Raw genomic sequence first — 19,193 nt, forward strand, 5'->3', positions numbered from 1 at the left:
GAACATGTTGTGAGAGAATAATCAGATCCAAAAAGAAAGAAAACATTAGAGAGAAACAAAGACATAATACATAAGACAACTTTAAAAAATTGAAGATAATAAACTTTGGTCTTCATTTAAACTCCACAGACCCTTCTCTGGATAAGGATGGTATTTTCCATCACAAATCTTTTAAAATTATCTTTGATTATTGTTCTGCTGAAATGAACAAGTCCATCATGGCTGATCATGACCCCCTGTTGTTAATACCACTTATTAGTGTTGCTATCAGTTATATTTAACCAGCAAGGGCACACACTAACTAATAATAAAGTCAATAGCCATGATGACTTATGGAAATCAATTTCTTTGATAATATAACAAAACAAATAATAAGACTTTATCAAAAAAGAACTGATGAAGCAGATTCATATCTCCCTAGAGAGAGAAAGAGAGGGTGAGGAAAAGTAGATAAGGGGAATGTAAAATTCTTGGCATTCTGTTCCACGGTACCATGGGCTCCGCAAGGCTTGGGCTCAGCACGGCTTACACTTAGCCAGGATCACATTGTCCTAGTTTGTGTCTGTGTGAACCCACAAACTATAGCAAGTATAGGTGGCACCCCTGACTGTGTTGCCCCTCTTTTGGCAATGCTAAAGTTTTTCTAATACAAAAGCCATCATGCCCACATAGTGTTTTGGCAGGGGTTATAGTTGATCTCCAGGAACTGCTACAGATCCTTTTTTTTTTTTAAGATTTTTCAAGGCAATGGGGTTAAGTGGCTTGCCCAAGGCCACACAGTTGGGTAATTATTAAGTGTCTGAGGTCGGATTTGAACCCAGGTACTCCTGACTCCAGGGCCAGTGCTTTATCCACTGTGCTACCTAGCTGCCCTGCTACAGATCCTTAAATCTTCTCTTCAGAATTCTTGCTTACATCTTTGCCTCTCCTGAAATTTCATTTCTCCTCTACTTTGATATGAGTGGGATAGAGCTTGTCCTTTCCTTTCATTTACAATCACAGCCCTCCAGTCCTTGACCTTTAAAAAATCTTTTTCATAAAACATTTTAATGTTTCACAATTTTAATAAATTATTCTTATGTAAAAATAAAAAATACAGTATAAATAAGTTATGCATACACATATACATGCATACATATATATAAGTTTAGGCTTTATATTTATTTTCTATTTTCTATGCAATGGATATCAGGAATAAAATATTTTAAGTAAGCAACAGATCTATTTATAATAAATCTTTTTCTTTTTATGGTATTATAAACAAAATGAATTTATAATGCAATATATATAAATATATCAAAATCATGTATCTTGAAGGAAGAAAAAGATACTCAAAACTTAAAACTAGATCTATTTTATTTCACTAGAATGTGCAATGTTTTCATGAGACAATCAAAAAATCAAAACTTTTCATTATTATTTTACATTATGCATCTCTGAGTTTTTTAGTTTCAGTGATAAGAACTTTAACCAAAAAAAGGGAAAAGATGTCAGTATTTACAAGAGGGAAATATTTCCAATATGAACTTAAATTCATACTTCACTTCAACTTGTATAACATTTAACATTTACAAAGAATTTTATACACATAATTGAAATAAATTTGCATCTGAATTTGTGATGCAGTTTTTTTTTCAAATATTAAAATCCAGAAAGAGTCCTCTATGAAAACAGAAAATGAAGTCTCCAGTTTGCTCTGATTATTCTTATTTGCTCTGATTTGCTATTCTCTTTTGGAATCCATCTGTGTTAATCATATATATTTTAAGGTAATGTTGGAGCACTTTTCATGTGCCTGATCACAGTGTTGATAAAAATGCTAGTTAATAAATGCTGGAGATTGACATTAGGTATGGACAATTTGAAAGGTATGCCTAAAATCCTGAATGCCAGCAAAAAGGTCAACTGAGTCAGTCCCAGAACACTGAAAACAAAACTGTGGAGTCTAGTAAAGGTACCAGTGTAGATAAAATACAAGACCTGAAATTTATAGGATTGAATTGCAAATGCACATTTTAAAACTTAAAAGCCCTGCTCCACCCCATTTCCCAAGTAAAAGACTAATGTATTTCTTTCTATTTGGCTCTATCCCATTTCATCTTCAACAACAAAATTAGGATTGTGTCTTAGCTTCTCATCTTCCTTAACTCTATGCTTGAAGAATACTATTTTCTTCTGCTCAGTCTTCTAGGAGCATCAAAGTCATTTTTTTCTGAATTACATCACTAGATTTTTAGCCACACAGATATGGTTACCAAATCTTCAAAATAAGTTATAGCTCAAGTTCAAAGTACTTACAAACATAAATGAATAAATAAGTAGGAAATTGAATTGTTAAGCAGTCTCAGATTCCCTGTACTACCCCTACCCCCACCGTACCTATTCTCCTCCAAACTACAACATTAAAGCAAACAGGGTTTTACTCTACTTGGCTACACTAGAGATATCTGTTCTGATCGACAGGCATCCATCTCCAATGTCAGCTCCCATTTCTTGGTTCCCTTTAAGATGGGTGTTCCACTTCTTTTCACCTTCCACGTTGCTTCTCAGCATCCCCTCCTCATCTTTGCTTTCCTTTTCCCCCATCTCTTTTTATTCTCTTCTCTTACCTTTTCCATATTTCACTTCTTCTTTTCCCCTTTGTTGTAATTTTGGGGAACCAGTTAGGAGGCAAATGGGAAAAAATGCTTATACTTTCTCATGATATTTTCCTTATACCAATGAAATCACACACAGGTTAAGTCCCTATCCTAATCCCCATTCTTGTGTTGATGAAAGGCAGTATGCTATAGTCAATAAAGAATTAGCCCAGAAATAAGAACTGAGTTCATATATCTTCTATTCATACTGGCTGTGTGATCCTGGGAAAGTTCCCCAAACTTTCTAAGACAATTATTTGCCACCCTTCATTGATATAACTTCTCATAAGGAGTTTCCAATACTGATGAAATATGGATCTGGTAAAACACAGGCGCATATGTATTATGCATAAATATGCACAAAAATCTGTTCACATATACATATATGAATATATTTGTTCTAACATTTATATAGCACTTTAAGGTTTTTAAGCACATTAAGTATAATATCTTGTATTATCCTCACAGAAATCCTGTGAGGTTGGTGTAATAATTGTGCTCATTTTACAGAGAAGGAAACTAAGGCTTAGTGAATTTAAGAGATTTGCAGTCAACAAGTGCCTAAGACATGATTTAGATGTGATTTTCATTACTCTACTGTACTATATATATATATATATATATATATATATATATATATATATATATACATATATATGGATGTGTATGTGTAGATGTAAGATATATATTGTTTTTGAAAGCATGTCTGCATAGATAGGTGACTGAGGGAGATAGTGATATAACTGTATCTCTATATTACTGATATATATGTATATATTTATATATCTCATACCCATATATATAGATAAGCATCTCACTGAGATATAGAGCATCATTGATATATGGAATTCTACACAACCCTTTCCAGGGGAGACTTCAGTTCCTGACTTGAGGGAAGCAGAAGGAAGGACCTAGCCATCTTTTTCTTCTCCAAGAGTAAGTTATTGGACTTGAATGATATCTTCTCTGCCTCACTGTATATATTGCTGTCTAGGGACATGATTAATTAAGAACAAGAGGAAATTTTCCTTTTCTATACCCTAGCTTGGGATGGTACTTCAAATTCATCCACTGTCCTGGCCCTTACCAAACACTGGTTATAGAAAAGACCATTACAAATAGTGAAAAACAAGAAAACCTATTTGTGAAAGCAAGAAGTAAACAGAAATCAGAGTTCTACAGAACAGAATATACCAGGAAAGAAAAACAGGAGTGAATTAGATATTTGGTTAGGAGTGAGTTGAAAATTTGATGAAGCAAGAGAGAGAGGCTTTGATCTGACCCGAGGGGAAATTTTTTAAAGTCTCTATTGAGGCACATCAGGAATATGTTGAGGGATTGACTTTCTTGACATGTCTGAAAAAAAAGTCTTTCTATTTCTTCTCTCTAAAATCAGTCTCAAATATAGTCTAGAACCACAAATACTCTCTTCTGAAGAAGGAATAAAGAATATTTCCTCCTTTCCAAAGTTGGTATGAGAACTCTCCCCTTCACCCATTTGTTGTATTGTTGTTCAGTCTTTTCAATGGTGTTTGATGCTTAATGATCCCACTTGGGGTCTTCTTGGCAAAGATCCTGGAGTGGTTTGCTTTTTACTTCTTCAGGTCATTTACAGATAAGGAAACTGAGGCAAAGAAGGTTAAATAACTTGTCCAGGGTCACACAGTATGTAGCTGAGGTTGAATTTGAACTCAGGTCTATCTGACTCTAGGTCCAGTACTCTATCCACTATGCCACCAAGCTTCCCCTGTATCTACATTCTTTCTATCAAACTAGGGTCATACACAAGTATCATTTGCTACCCACATACTAACAGGTAAAGTTCTATAGGTTTAGAAACCTGAGTCATACATACACATCACACCTATTTAAATATGTTATATATAGATACATACAACAAGGAGAGTGACAGAGAGTCAAAGACAGAGACAGAGATCAACAGAGAAAGAGAGGGAAGAGCCAGTATTTTTTTTTTTTTTAGTTTTTGCAAGGCAATGGGGTTAAGTGGCTTGCCCAAGGCCACATGGCTAGGTAATTATTAAGTGTCTAAGGCCAAATTTGAACTCAGGTACTCCTGACTCCAGGGCCAGCGCTCTATCCACTGTGCCACCTAGCCGCCCCCGAGCCAGTATGAAATTAGGTAATTAAGAACCCCCAAAGTTTGAAAGAAATAAAGTTTTAGTACAGAATGTTGATCACAATGATAAGAATGATCTGTGGTTCTGAATTTCTTCAGACTTTCCTTGATGAACCAGTCTTTGAGCATGGGTATATTTGACAAAGCTGATAAATCAATATTGGCTGGCTAGCTTGTGTGGGGCTTCTGGAATTATCTGCAAGATGTACTTCACTTGGGATAGACCCATTCACAATAAGTACAGAGTACAGTCCAACTCAATCTCTGTTAAAGGGACTCAATCAGCCAGGCAGGTTGACATATAAGATACAAATCCATAAAAACAAGGCACACTAGAGCAGAGGAGTCACTTGGGGAAGGAGATGATAAATGGGGACATTCTTTCCTAGAAGGTACCAGCCCATGGGTAAAGTGAGAAAAAATAGGATTATTCCTTAGGAAAAAAAAGGTTGTGTTTTGGCCTGTTTCTATTGTGCCTCTGTGTTTTGGCCTTGACTCTCATGCATGCTACAATGTGAGCTGAATGACAATTGGTGGAGAGAAGAAAGAAGCGATGTACTGCCAACCTCCTACATAAATCTTGTGGAGGAAAACCACGTCCAGAAAACAACTTCCAAATCTAATTTCACAAATTCACTCAGAGATCCCTGATATTTTGACCCGTTGATTTCCTTTAGATAGCACTTTAGAAAGAGAAACACACAGAGATATTGGGGGGAGGTGATAGATAGCTAGATAGAAAGATGGATGGCTGACTGGATGAATAGAGACAGAGACAGAGTTGGAGAGAGACAGAGACAGTCAGAAAGGCTGATGGGGAGAGAGCGAGAGCGAGAGCGAGAGCGAGAGCGAGAGCGAGAGCGAGAGCGAGAGAGAGAGAGAGAGAGAGAGAGAGAGAGAGAGAGAGAGATCAGGTTACTGTGCATCTGTGCATTGACAGGGGAAAGAAGAGGTGTTGAGGAGAAAACACTTGCCTGGATTTGTTCTGTCACAGGTCAGAACTCAAAACACATCCAGGGGCTCCACCCTCTTCTGAGCCTAACACCCATTTCAAATGGTTCTGATTAAAAATATTTCTGTTTTGATAAATATTTTTAAGGGAAGACCTGTACAGTTCTAATCTGAGCAAGAGATTCTGTCAGGAAGGGGTTCACAGGGTTTGAAGAAATCATTTACACTAGGGTGCCAGTCGGTGCCCAGAGGGAGAAGATAATGCTATGGGCCAAATTCCTGCTTCTCAGAACTCAACAGTCCAAGATATTTCGGAGGCATATTTACCCTTGAGAATAATTTTTTTTAGCCACAAGAGGATAATTCTGAGCTGCCAGGAAATAATGGACAGTTCTTTCTTGTTTTCATTTAATTCTGATGTGGAAATAACACAATCCTATTTGTTTGTAATCTACTTGTAAACTTCATTGACTAGTTTGGGTGCTAATTGCTTAATACAGCTTAATATACTTAATTAGCTAATTGTAAATAATGGAATGCAGTTTTCTCTTCCTTTTCCTATCTCTTAAATCTTCATCCTGAAGGTGAAATTGCTGATTGTATAACAATGACATTGAGCCTTTCATCTAAAATAATGCTGAAATCCTGGGTTTGGAGACCAACAAATTCTCACCCTTTCTATTCCTGTTTCCCAAGGCTATCTATTTTATGGAAAGGGAAAAAATCCAGAAAGAAGCAATTCGTTATTCTATATGATCTTGCTTATTGTCCTAAGAATTTTGATCTTTTTTTTTTTTAAACAGAAGTGAGTCTCTAGCATTTCTGGATAATCAAAGGTTAGTCTCCCCATCACCTCTCCTTGAGCCTACATATGAAAAAAATATAAACGAAACTGGCTTGATTAGGAATCTTTGAAAAGGTTTAATCTGAGGGCATTTAAAATATCCTCTTATATGTGCCTTGTTCATTTTTGTTTGACCTTTAGAGTTCCAGGTCCTGAAAAGACTATTCAGGGCTCAGCTAATTTCGTCCACTGTTCACTGTCTATACAGGACTATATCTCTGGCATAACTGCAGTCCTTGGATAGCAACCCTATTTAAAGATACAGCCAAAAGAAGAGAGTCTCTCTCTCTCTCTCTCTCTCTCTCTCTCTCTCTCTCTCTCTCTCTCTGTGTATATATATATATATATATATATATATATATATGTGTGTGTGTGTGTGTGTGTGTGTGTGTGTACATATATATTCACATACACATATATGCACATATATGTGTACATATATATGCTTAGGTATATATAGGGAATATATATACATACATATATATAAAATATATATATACATACATATATATATATATATATATATATATATATATAGAGAGAGAGAGAGAGAGAGAGAGAGAGAGATTGAGTATCTCCAACTTTGCAGCTGCCATTGAAAAGCTTTGACTTGCTATATTTTGACCTGGGCTGATTCACCCCCCTTGAGTTTCTGGCGCCTGACCTCTTCCTAGGTCCTCTTCACACTGTGTCAAACTTTGTGTAGATGCCGACTCAGTTTTAGTCCTATTGCAGCTCAGGTTTCCTGAATCCAAGTTTCAGTCTCCTGATAGGAGAGGCTATAGGTATGGATCGTCATTCCTATTCATAACTTCTTTTCAAATATTTACAATTAAATTTTTATTTTTAAAAATTCAGTACCCACAATGTGTAGAAGGCTATAAAGATAAGGTTCTAACATAATTCTTGGCTTGATGGAACTTAAAACTATACTAATTATAAAAGGATGTGATTAATTGGTGAATGATGATATTAAAAAGGTCAAAAGTACATAAGGGTCATGTAAAAGTTAGAAGGCATAAAGTGCTGCCTCTACTGAACTCTAGAAATCAATGATTCATTCAGAGTAGTGCTCTATGAGCATCTGTAAACATAAATGAATGGACTGGTCATTTATAACCATATTGCCTTAGGATCATAGGCTTTAGAGCTAGTGATCCATTGAGTTAAATTCTCTCATTTCTTAGTTAAGGGAACTAAGGTACAGAGGTACAGAGAAATTATCTGGCTTGTCCAAGGTCTCACAGAGCCAGATTTGGAAGCCAGTGTTCTTATTCCAAATGTACAACTCTTTTCACTAACACACATTGCCCTGCATCTTGTCTTCATTAGAAGCCTATTCTGATCATGAATTCATACTATTCTCTGACTGTGAGGGATCACATTCAAGGAATGTCAAATCTAACAGTTAGTTGAAAGCAATATTGAATGAGCTCCTAGAGTGTGTGAATTAATCAGCATTAATTATTAATGTTTATTAAATATCACATTTGATGGGCTAGATTAAAGAAGGAAGAATATTGAATCTTTCTTCACTTAAAAAATATTAAGTGCCTACTATGCACAAGTCAATTTGCTGAAGAAAGAAAGATAAAGTCAAGAGTCCCTGCCCTCAAGGAGCTGTCACAGACAATAACTAAATTAAAAGGGAGAATTATTCTTCTTCATGCTAAGATGCAATCATGGCTGTAACTGCTGGACACATCTTGGCTTAAATGAGATCTTACAAGGAGCCAGAAGCAAATGAGGTTTGATGGATTGAAATTATTATTATTAATAATCACATCCTTCATGTTTTAAAAGTATTTCATAATTTTAAGAGTGATTTGCAGTCAATTTATTTTTTCCACCTCACTATCAGAATCCCAGCTTCCTGACTAGGGCTTGTTCATTTAGGACAATGATGGGCTTAACCCATCAAAAAAGATCTCACAGACAAGAATGGTACAGTGCATCTAGAATCAGAGGTTCTTGGTTTGAATCTTGGTATCACCACTTACCACCAATATGACAAGCTAAGGACATACATTCCAGTTAGTAGGATTTTAGAGCTAGAAGAAATTCTAAACATCATTTTGTCCCATCTTCTCATTTAAATAATTTTATTGATATTTTTATTTTTTATTATCTATGTATGGGTAAGTAATCTCTCTCAGTTTTAGTTTTCTCACTTGTAAAATGAGAGAGTTGTGTTCAATGACCTCCAGGATCTCTTCAAGCTTTGTGGTAAAGCTTTGCCTAGTTCCTCTGGAAATTTGAGTACTTCTGGTTAGCCTCTCAGTGACTATGACCCAGGTTTATAAATATTGGTTTTCCCCTTCATTTATTAAATATCTCATTTCAGGTTATTGGTGCCCTTTAACAAATTATTTAATTTTTCTGATGGCTTTGGTGAAGGTCAAAAGGTTGGTGGCTATTTTCCAGGCTGGTTAAAAAGGTTGTGTCTTAGGCTTAAAAGCTGACTCATTGCAACACCCAATATCTCTGAGGTAGGATGTATTCTGAAGCCCTCTTTCCCATCCCTTTTTCCACTGCAAAGAGCAAAAATTTGACTTTTCAGGAGTCATCTGGCTCTCTACTCATCTTAGGATTCTCACCAAGTTGTACAAGTGTAGCAGTTACCCAGTACATCAGGGAAAATCAAAAATCCAAATAAAATGCAACTGGAGATATATATATATATGTATATATACATATATATATATATATATATATATATATATACATATATATATAAGAGAAAGCAGCAGCCCTTATCTTCCATTCTTTTTCTATTTCCTTTTTCATCTCTGGATCTTTAAGCTTAATTATGAAGTCCAAACTAGTCTGCAGTAAGCACGCCTTCTACCCTCTAGGCTGCCCTTGTATGCATTTCCTTTTCATGGTGCTATTGACATTTGGCACTCATAGAGAACCCATTTCTCCAGCAATAGCAAAAGCTCCTTAAATAACCAAACAAAGTCTTATAGCACCCTATTGAGCAAGAAAAAGATCACCACCTGCCTCACTAATGCCTAAATGAAATAGAAATAGGAAGTGACTTGTCCAAGGTCCCCAGGGAGTTAATTCAGGTTAATGGAAATAAAGCCAAGGAATCTACTCACTACTTTTTTTTCCCTTTCTTCTACCACAATTTAGAATAATTAGAATCATATATGATATCTCATATTTAACTATAAACTTATAGGATAATAGATTTAGAGGTTGAAGAGATCTTAAAGATCATCTAGTCCAAAACTCTTTTTTACACTTGAGGAAATGAAAGTACAGAGGAGATTTTCCAAGGTCACACAAATGAAGAAGCAGAATTTAATTTGAACTCTCATCCTCAGACTTAAAATCCATTGCTTTTTCTGTTCCACAGCTCTTTATAAAAGATGTTTGTCTATATTATATCATTTGTTCATCTCAACAATACTGTGAGAAGAAAAGGGAAGATATTTTTATCGTTGCTTTTCTTGCTTAACAGATGAAGAAACTGAGGTTCAGAGAGATTAATAAACTAGCAGATCCTTTTATTCAAATTAGGAGAGAGTAAATGACTAGCTCAAAGTCATACAATCCATAATGTCAAAACGTTTAAATTCAGCTCTTCTGATAATAGTTCTTGTGAACTTTCCACTACACTATATTGCCTTTACTTAGTTCAATAAAAAACAATCTTGGAGGGGAAATGCCAAATCTATCTGTGTTATATATGTCAAGGTTTGGATAGATTTGTGATCTCACTGATGTAGTAACTCCTTTCTGTAATGTGTATTGCAGGACATCCACAACTTGGCCTGTGTTCAACATTTTGAAAGAATTGCTGGCTAGCATTTTTATGATGTTTTAATGTTTCCAAAGTGCTTTACAAATATGGACTCATTTTATCCTCATTTTACAAATGAAGATATTGATTCAGATAAAGGTTAAAGTATTTTCCCAGGATCAAACAACTTGTGCCTCAGGCAAGATTTGAACCCAATTCTTCTTGATTCCAGATCTAATAATCTCCATACTGTGCCAGAGTCTACATAGAGTGGTAGAAATCACCATCTAGATCTATCAATATTTTATAGGTACCAAAGTAATATGAAATTTCTCTATAGCCAATGTTCTTTGCACTCACTATTTAACTGCCTACTTCCTTTAATCTCTTTGATGAAATCTTTATTGTTTTTTTGGGTGTGGTACTGGGTTGGTAAGATACTATAGTCAAATAACTGCCTTTCAGCCCTTTTGATGATCCATTAACTTCTATTCTTGGGATGCCACTATTCTGTCATACCAAGTAACCCTAGAAGACTGTTGATGGTATTACTACCAAAAAAAAAGGCAATTAAGTAAACACTAATTACTACCTACCTATATACCTACTTTCTTCTCTTTTTAAGCTTTTTCTGAGTGCAACTTATACAACTATCAAGGTCATCCTTAATGAAATTATGAGAAAGAAGCATGCAGACTTCCTTGACGAATCACAGCCAATATAATTTTACAATTGCTTGAAAGGTATAAGGAATATCAAATCCTATCAATTTGCCTGGAAAATAGTTTGGGTTCTATAACCATCTGTTTATGATCTGTTTTGGAATTTTTTCCCAAGGATTACTGACCTATAATTTGGAAACTATTTTTCTCCCTTTTTGAAAACTGGGACAATGTTTGCCCTGCTTGAATGCTATGATGTATCTTGTGATATATAGAAAGTTTCAAGTTCTGTCCAGTACCACAAGGTGATTCAGTGACTGTTTCTTGGGATAGCAGTACTACCTTTTGTTTTTTCTATTGTTTTAAGCTTGGACATCTAAGAAATCTGCAGTAAAATATCACATCTGTGTTGTCAAAAAAACAAATATCTATTTAAACAACCAAGTACATTCATTTTATAAACCATAACTAAAACAATGCCAAAATATGGAGCAAAACAAAGAAAATAAAAGCCAAGAATAAAAAGCTGTTGTCTCTTCTTATTTGATTTGGAACACAATTACTTTGACCTACTCTCTCTCTCTCTCTCTCTCTCTCACAGCTCATTTTAAAATAGGCAAAGTCCCATTGCTAATAAAATCCCTGCATTATAAGCACTATTCTTTTTAATACTCTGTGACTGCATTTCTCCAGAAGAAGTGACACAGATATTGCCCAACTTTCTTCACAAACCTGTTAATCTTATGCTATCTTTTACTAGTGATTGTTTAAGGCAATGGGCAATAAAACAATGAATTGAACTCCTCTGAATAATCAAAGTAGAGGGGGGTGGGGGGAGAGACAGAGAGAGATATATAGAGAATGAGAGAGGAAGTGAGAGAGGGACAGAGACAGACAGATATTCAGAAAATGAGAGAAAGTGTGAGACACAGACAGAAACAGAGACAGAGACAGATAATGAAGGAGGGAGAGAGAGAGAGAGAGAGAGAGAGAGAGAGAGAGAGAGAGAGAGAGAGAAATATCATTTCTGCTAGCTATGATTCTTTCTGAGTTGTTCTTTCAGAGCTCATTATTTCCATGTCTCCCTGCTCATTCCTCACTCCCAAATTCATCTTCTCTATATTTCTCTATTTCTGTAGAGGGTATAACCATAAATACAATTACTCAGTTCATAACCTCAGAGACACCTTTGACTCTTCTATCTTTCTCACACTTCAAATTGAATCAGTTGTCAAGTCTTTTGATAGTGTTGCCTATATTCTCTTCTCTCCATTCATATGACCACCAACATAGTTCAATCCCTCATCATCATTTGCTTGGATAGTTGCAACAGCCTCCTAATTGGACTTCCAGTTCTAGGCACTTGAGTATGCTCTCCATTCATGGATAATGTTATAAAGATTTTGTGTAAATTTGAGAGGAGGAATAGAGAGCAGTTGTTACTGACTCTTTTATAAGATTCTAGAATGTTGCATTCTATGACTTATTTAGTACCTTTTATATTCAAGTCACTGTTCAGGGTACCATTGATATTAAAATGAAAAATGACACAGTTCTTGTCCTCAAGGAACTTATAAGCTATTGTACTATAAAAAATAGAATGTGATAGCATTCTGAAGGAGAGGCAAATTGGTGAAGCAGAATAAGCTCTGACTTTTAAGTCAATGAATCTAGAATTTCCAAACCTTTCTCTGCTATGTATTAACTATGTGTCTTTGGTTAAAAAAAAAAAGGTAGTTAAGTTGTCTGGGGCCACAGTTTTCTCATTTTTAAAAGAAGGAGCTTGGACTAGATGGTTGCTTGGCTTATGTCCAGGTCAGAATTCTTTAAATGAGATTAAATCATATCATGACTTCAAAAAGGTGACACCTAAATTACTTCTTAAAAAAGGATTTCAGCTAGTAGAAGTGAGAAAGAATGAGTCACTAAGTCATTAAGCATGACCCTTTACTGTTTAAAGTAAAAAAAAATCGTGCCTTGATTTTCTGTGTCAGTGAAAACTTTTAAGAGGTCTTCTAAATGCTCTGTAATGATAATATCTGTGCTTTGGGCTTAATGCTACTGTTTAGTTGATACAATCCTCACTACTAATTACAATAGACAATAGATTCCATTTCTCTAAATGAGGAGCTTTATATTTGTTCTCTGCATGATGCAAACAAAAATGTCTCTTAGAGATAACAGAAAGGCAGAAACAGAAAGAACCAAACTGATTTCAATATAATGGAATATATTGCAAATTTATAACTTAAATGGGAAACAAGACCCAGAATTCTCAATACAGTTTTGATTTAGGATTCTATTGTTGTTGATCAATTCTTTCAGTCCTGTTTTACTTCTCATGACCCCATTTGGGATTTTCTTGGCAAACATACTGGAGTGGTTTGTCATTTTCTTCTTCAGTTCATTTGATAGATGAGGAAATTGAGGTAAACAGAGTTAAGTGACTTGCCCAAGGTCACAAAACTAATAAGCATCTGAGATTAGATTTGAACTCACGAAAATCACTCTTCCTGATGCTTTATTTATTGTGCCACTTAGCTGCTAAAGAGCCTCTTTAGGGATCTAGTCTTTTCCTAATAAACAGAAGTTACTTAGATAGATTTCTTTTTCTAATATTTTAATGCTAATATTACTTTGAGTTCCAAATTTCATCCCTTCCTTCTTTTGTGCCTTCCCCCCAGACAGTAAGTAAACAAATATAAATTATATATGTACAGTTATGTAAAACATTTCCATTTAAGTCATTTTTACAAGAATATTTCAATAAAAGAGAAAAAAAGAAAGTGAAAAATAGTATGCTTTAGTCAATATTCAATTAATATCAGTTCTTTATCTGAAGATAGCATCATTGGGATTGTCCTGGATCATTGTATTGTGGAGAATAGCTAAATCATTAAAAATTCTTCATTGAGCAATGTTACTGTTGCTGTATACAGCATTCTCCTGGGTCTGTTCAGTTCAATGTGCATCAGTTCATTTAAGTCTTTCCAGGTTTTTCTGAAATCATTCTTCTGGTCATTTCTTATAGCAAAATAATATTCCATTATAACATAATAATGTTCCATTATAACAATATAACATGGTTTGTTTAGCCATTCTCCAATTGATGAGTATCCTTTCAATTTCTAGTTGCTAGTTACTACAAAAGAGCTGTTATAAATATTGCTATAAAAACAGGTCATTTCCCCTTTTTTGGGATGTCTCTGGGAATATAGTGGTATTGCTAAATCAAGGGGTATGCACAGTTTTGTAGCCCTTTGGGCATAGTTCCAAATTGTTCTCTAGCATGGTAGGATCAACTCACAAGTGTATTAATGTCTGAGTTTTCCCAATGCTATCATTTAAGATTTTCCTTTTTTCTTATATTAGCCACTCTGAGAGGTGTGAGATGGTACCTTAGAGTTGTTTTAATTTGCCTTTCTTGATTAACAGTGATTTAGAAAAAAGCAAACAAATAGTGATTCAGAATTTTTCAAAATATGACTAGAGATAGCTTTGATTTCTTCTCCCCCCAAAAATGGCCTGTTCATATCCTTTAACCATTTTTCAATTGGGGAATATCTTTCAATTTTATGAATTTGACTCATTTCTCTATATATTTGAGAAATGAGACCTTTGTCAGAAACACTTGTTGAAAAATTCTCCCCCCTCCAGTTTTCTGTGTTCCTTATAATTTTGGTTGCATTGGATTTGTTTGTGCAAAAACTTGTAAATTTTATATAATAAAAATTATCTATAATATATTTTGTAATGCTCTCTATATCTTTCTTGGTCCCAAATTCTTCCCTTATCCATAAATCTGACAGATTTAATTTGCTTATGGTACTGCTTTATATCTAAATCTTGTGCCCATTTTGACCTTATCTTGCCATAAGATGTGAGAGGTTGGCTTGTACCTAGTTTCTGCCATACTGTTTTCCAATTTTCCAGCAGTTCTTGCCAATTAATGAATTTTTGTTCCATTTTTTGGGTCAAATAATGAATTTGGGTTTATCATATATCAGATTATTATAGATGGTTATTTGCTATAAGATAATTTGTACCTAATCTATTCAATTGATTCTCCACTCTATTGCTTAGTCAGTAATGGATTGTTTTGATAACTACCACTTTATAATACAGTTTGATATCTGGTATGGCTAGACCATCTTCTTTCACATTTCTTTCATTGATTTTCTTGATATTCTTGAACTTCTGTTCTTCCAGAAAATTTTTGTTATTTTTTTTCTAGCTCTATAAGTTAATTTTTTGACAGTTTAATTGGCATAGCATGGAATAAATAAATAAGAATTTTCATTATGTTTGACATATCCATGAATAATTAATATTTTTCCAGTTGATAGGATATGACTTTAATTGTGTGAAAAAAATATCTTAGAGTTGTGTTCTTATAGTTATTGAGTTTGTCTTGGCAGGTAGATTCCTAAGTATTTCATATTGTCTATCTACAGTTATTTTAGATGGAATTTCTCTTTCCATTTCTTGCTACTAGATTTTGTTGGTAATATATAGAAACGCTGATAATTTATGTAAGTTAATTTTGTATCCTGAAACTTTGCTAAACTTGTTAATAATTTCAAGTAGTTTTTCAGTTGATTCTCTAGGATTTTTTTAAGTATAACAGCATATCATCAGAAAGAGATATAGTTTTATTTTTCATTGCCTATTGTAATTCCTTTAATTTCTTGTTCTTATCTGATTGTTATAGCTAACATTTTTCATACAATATTTAATAATAGAGGTGATAAGCATCCTTACTTCACTCCTGATTGTACTGGGAAGGCTTGCAACTTAGCCCCATTACACATAATGCTTGCTAATGGTTTTAGATAGATATTACTTAACTTTTTAAGGTAAATTTCATTTATTCCTATGATATCTAGTGTTTTTAATAGGAATGGTTGCTATTTTTGTCAAAGATTTTTTTCTACTTCTATTGAGATAATCATATGATTTTTGTTGTTGATTGTTCTGTTGTTCATTGATAAGGCCAATTATACTAATATGCAATTATGCTAAAATATGCTAATTTCTTAATATTGCACCAACACTGCATTCCTGGAATAAATTTCACCTGGTTATCATGTAAGAACCTTGAGACATATTGATGTAAGTTCTTTGTTAGTTTATTTAAAAGTTTTTTCATCATTCACTAGGAAAATTGGTCTATAATCTTTTTCCTGTTTGGGTATCAACACCATAATTGTATGGTATTTGGAAGGACTCCTTTGTCCATTTTTCCAAATGGTTTATATAATTTTGAGATTAATTATTTTTACTAGTAGAAATGCATGGTAGAATTTGCTTTTGAATCAACTCAATCCTGGGAATTTTTTCTTTCAAGTTCATTGATGGTTTGTTCAATTTTTTTTCTAAGTGAGCCATTTAAATATTTTATTTCTCCCACAAATCTGGGTGATTTATATTTTTGTAGATATTGATCCATTTCATTTTGATTGTAAAATTTATTTTCATATAATTGGGTAAAATAGCATCTAATAATTGCCTTAATTTCATCTTTGTTGGTATGAATTCATACCTCTCATTTTTGATATGTCATTTATTTTTCTTCTTGTTTAAATCAAATAAACCAATACTTTATCTATTTGGGGCTTTTTTATTGCAGTCAGCTTCTAGCTTTATTTATTAGTTCAATGATTTTATTATTTTTAATTTTATTTATCTCTCCTTTGATTTTCAGGATTTCTAATTTAGTGTTTACCAATATAATTGGTGTTTAGTTGCACCAATATAATATAATAATATAATAAACACCAATAGAATTGGTGTTTAGTTGCAAATTTTGAATTTATTCTTTTTTCTAGTTTTTTTTAGTTTCATGCCTAATTAATTGATCTGCTTTTTCTCTATTTTTCTTGCTATATGCAATTAAAGATATAAATTTTCTCCCAATAAATTTCCTTGCATAAATTTTGGTATGTTGTCTCATTGTAATTTACTTTAATGAAATTGATTGTTTCTATTTTTTGTTTCTTTGCGTTTTTTACTTGTTTTTAGAATTAGATTATTTAATTTTCAATTAATTTTAATTGCTCTTTCCAGTATTCATTTTTATTTATTTATTTTATTTTTTGCAAGGCAGTGGGGTTAAGTGGCTTGCCCAAGGTTACACAGCTAGGTAATTATTAAGTGACTGAGGTCAGATTTGAACTCAGATCCTCCTGACTCCACTGCACCAACTAGCCACCCCTCATTATCCATTTTTGAATGCAACTTTGAGTGCATTATATCTGATAAGGATGGGTTTTCTATTTCTGCTTTTTCTGCATTCAGTTTTGAGATTTTTATGTCCTATTCAATTTTCTCTGGAGATCTAACATTTCTAACTTTTCAAGAATTTTATTCACAGCTTTAACCTCTTGTTTGTTTTTTGTTTAGAGAGGAAACGTTGAGGTCCCCCCATTAGTATAGCTATATTATTAATTTTCTTCTGTAATTCATTCAACTCTGAAAAATTTGATATTATACCATTTGGTGCATATGTGTTTAGTATTGATAATATTTCATTGACTATGATACTTTTTCAGTCAATTATAGTTTATTTCTTTCTTTCAATTAGATCTATTTTTGTTTTTGTTTTTTTGAAATCATGATTGCTGCCCTCACTTCTTTTGCTTTAGATAAAGCATAATAGATTTTTCTCCATCCCCTTACGTTTATCCTGTCTATATCTATCTGCTTCAAATGTGCTTCTTATAAACAAATTGTAAGATTCTGGTTTTTAATTTATTATGCTACCTGTTTCTTTTTTATAAATAAGTCCATCCCATTCATATTTATAATTATGATAATTAATTGTATTTCCCAACCCTCCATTTTTCCCTTATTTATTCTTCACTTATTCTTATTTATTCCCCCCCTTTCCCTCTCCACAAATGTTTAAATTATGAACACTGCCTTCCTTAATAGCTCCTCCTTTTCTTCAGTCCCCTCTCTTCCATTTCATACTTCTAGATCAATTCTGAAGCAAGTTGTTTGGTGAGGAATTTGCTGGACTTAAAATGGTTCATTTCCTTCTCTACCATCTAGGTACCAGAAGTTTTAGTTGTATTTCTAAAGAGCATTATATCACCCTTTCACTTGGTTGGGCAAGCTTGGAGTCTGCAGTCTGCAGGTAACCAGAGTTGAAGAGAAGCAAGCTGGTAGGCACAGTGAAAACTCATGACCAGTTCAGGGCTGAATCAATCAAGAAGTTTTTCAAGAAACTGAAGAATTTTGTATTGGAATACATTGTTCCTACAGAACAGGATACACAGATTCTAAACTTTTTTTTCATTTATCCTTTTTTTAGTATTGCTGGGCTTGGGCAGAGATAATTTCAGAGTTCTCTGTAACGCAAGAAATAATTACTCCTTAAAATGGTGCTCATTTGACAGGAATCATAACAGTTCCTTTGAGTGGGGACAGTTGACATTTATGAGAAGGCATTGAGGAAGTTGAAACCCTTTATGTCAGAGGTACACTAGGATATGACAGGTTCTAATTCAGGGGAATTCTATAGAGATAAAATTCTTTGCTAGATTTTTAGCAAAGACTCATGGAATTAATATTGAAAATATTGGGAGAGATGGACTAAATGAAAATACAAGCAAATGAATTCATATCCAGTTGAATAGCCTTAATCAAAGATTAAAAATTAATGCTTTGATGTCAACTCAGTTTCCAGAAGGGTGTCTTAGCCATATGGCACTTTAATCAAAACTTAGATAAGGGCATAGAAGACAAAGCAAGTCTGTGGATGATTTAAAACTGAGAGAGATCACTAACATATTGAATGAAAGAACCAATATTCAAAAAAATCTTGTTTGAAAGATTAAATTGGACCAAAGGCAATAAGAAAATTGAAGAGGAATAAATGAAAAGTCTTACTCAGAGGTTAAACAATCAACTTCATAAGTATAAGACTAGAAAGGTATGGTAGGCAAAAAGTTCATACAAAAATATTTCAGGCTTTTTGGAGCTACAAGCTCCTCATTAGTTAGAATTAGGATATCAAAATCTCCAAAAGCAAATTTTTAGGCTACATAAGAAAAGACAACATGTCTGAGACTACGGAATGGATATGATAGTGTAATTTACCACAACTGAAGGTTTGTGCTCAGGTTTGGAATCCATATTTTAGGAAGGGCATTAAGAGACTGAAGATAATCCAAAGGAAGGCAATCAGGATATTGAAAAACTTTTA

General features: G+C 33.8%; 1 long non-coding RNA gene across 6 annotated transcripts in view; it reads left to right on the top strand.

Annotated features, from left to right (window-relative positions):
- LOC141491755 (uncharacterized) overlaps positions 1-19,193 on the top strand; it is a 45,683-nt gene that overhangs the window by 6,420 nt on the left and 20,070 nt on the right. For 3 of the 6 annotated variants that reach the window (XR_012469750.1, XR_012469753.1, XR_012469748.1), the window contains exons 4-5: positions 3,508-3,575; positions 10,948-11,480. This is a non-coding gene — a long non-coding RNA (uncharacterized LOC141491755). Of the gene's footprint in view, positions 1-3,444; positions 3,576-10,947; positions 11,481-18,037; positions 18,194-19,193 lie in introns of those variants that run through there. The other 3 variants (XR_012469752.1, XR_012469749.1, XR_012469751.1) reach the window with 3 other exon arrangements.

The sequence above is a fragment of the Macrotis lagotis genome, chromosome 6 (assembly GCF_037893015.1).
Source record: "Macrotis lagotis isolate mMagLag1 chromosome 6, bilby.v1.9.chrom.fasta, whole genome shotgun sequence".
In the NCBI taxonomy this organism is placed as follows: Eukaryota; Metazoa; Chordata; class Mammalia; order Peramelemorphia; family Peramelidae; genus Macrotis; species Macrotis lagotis.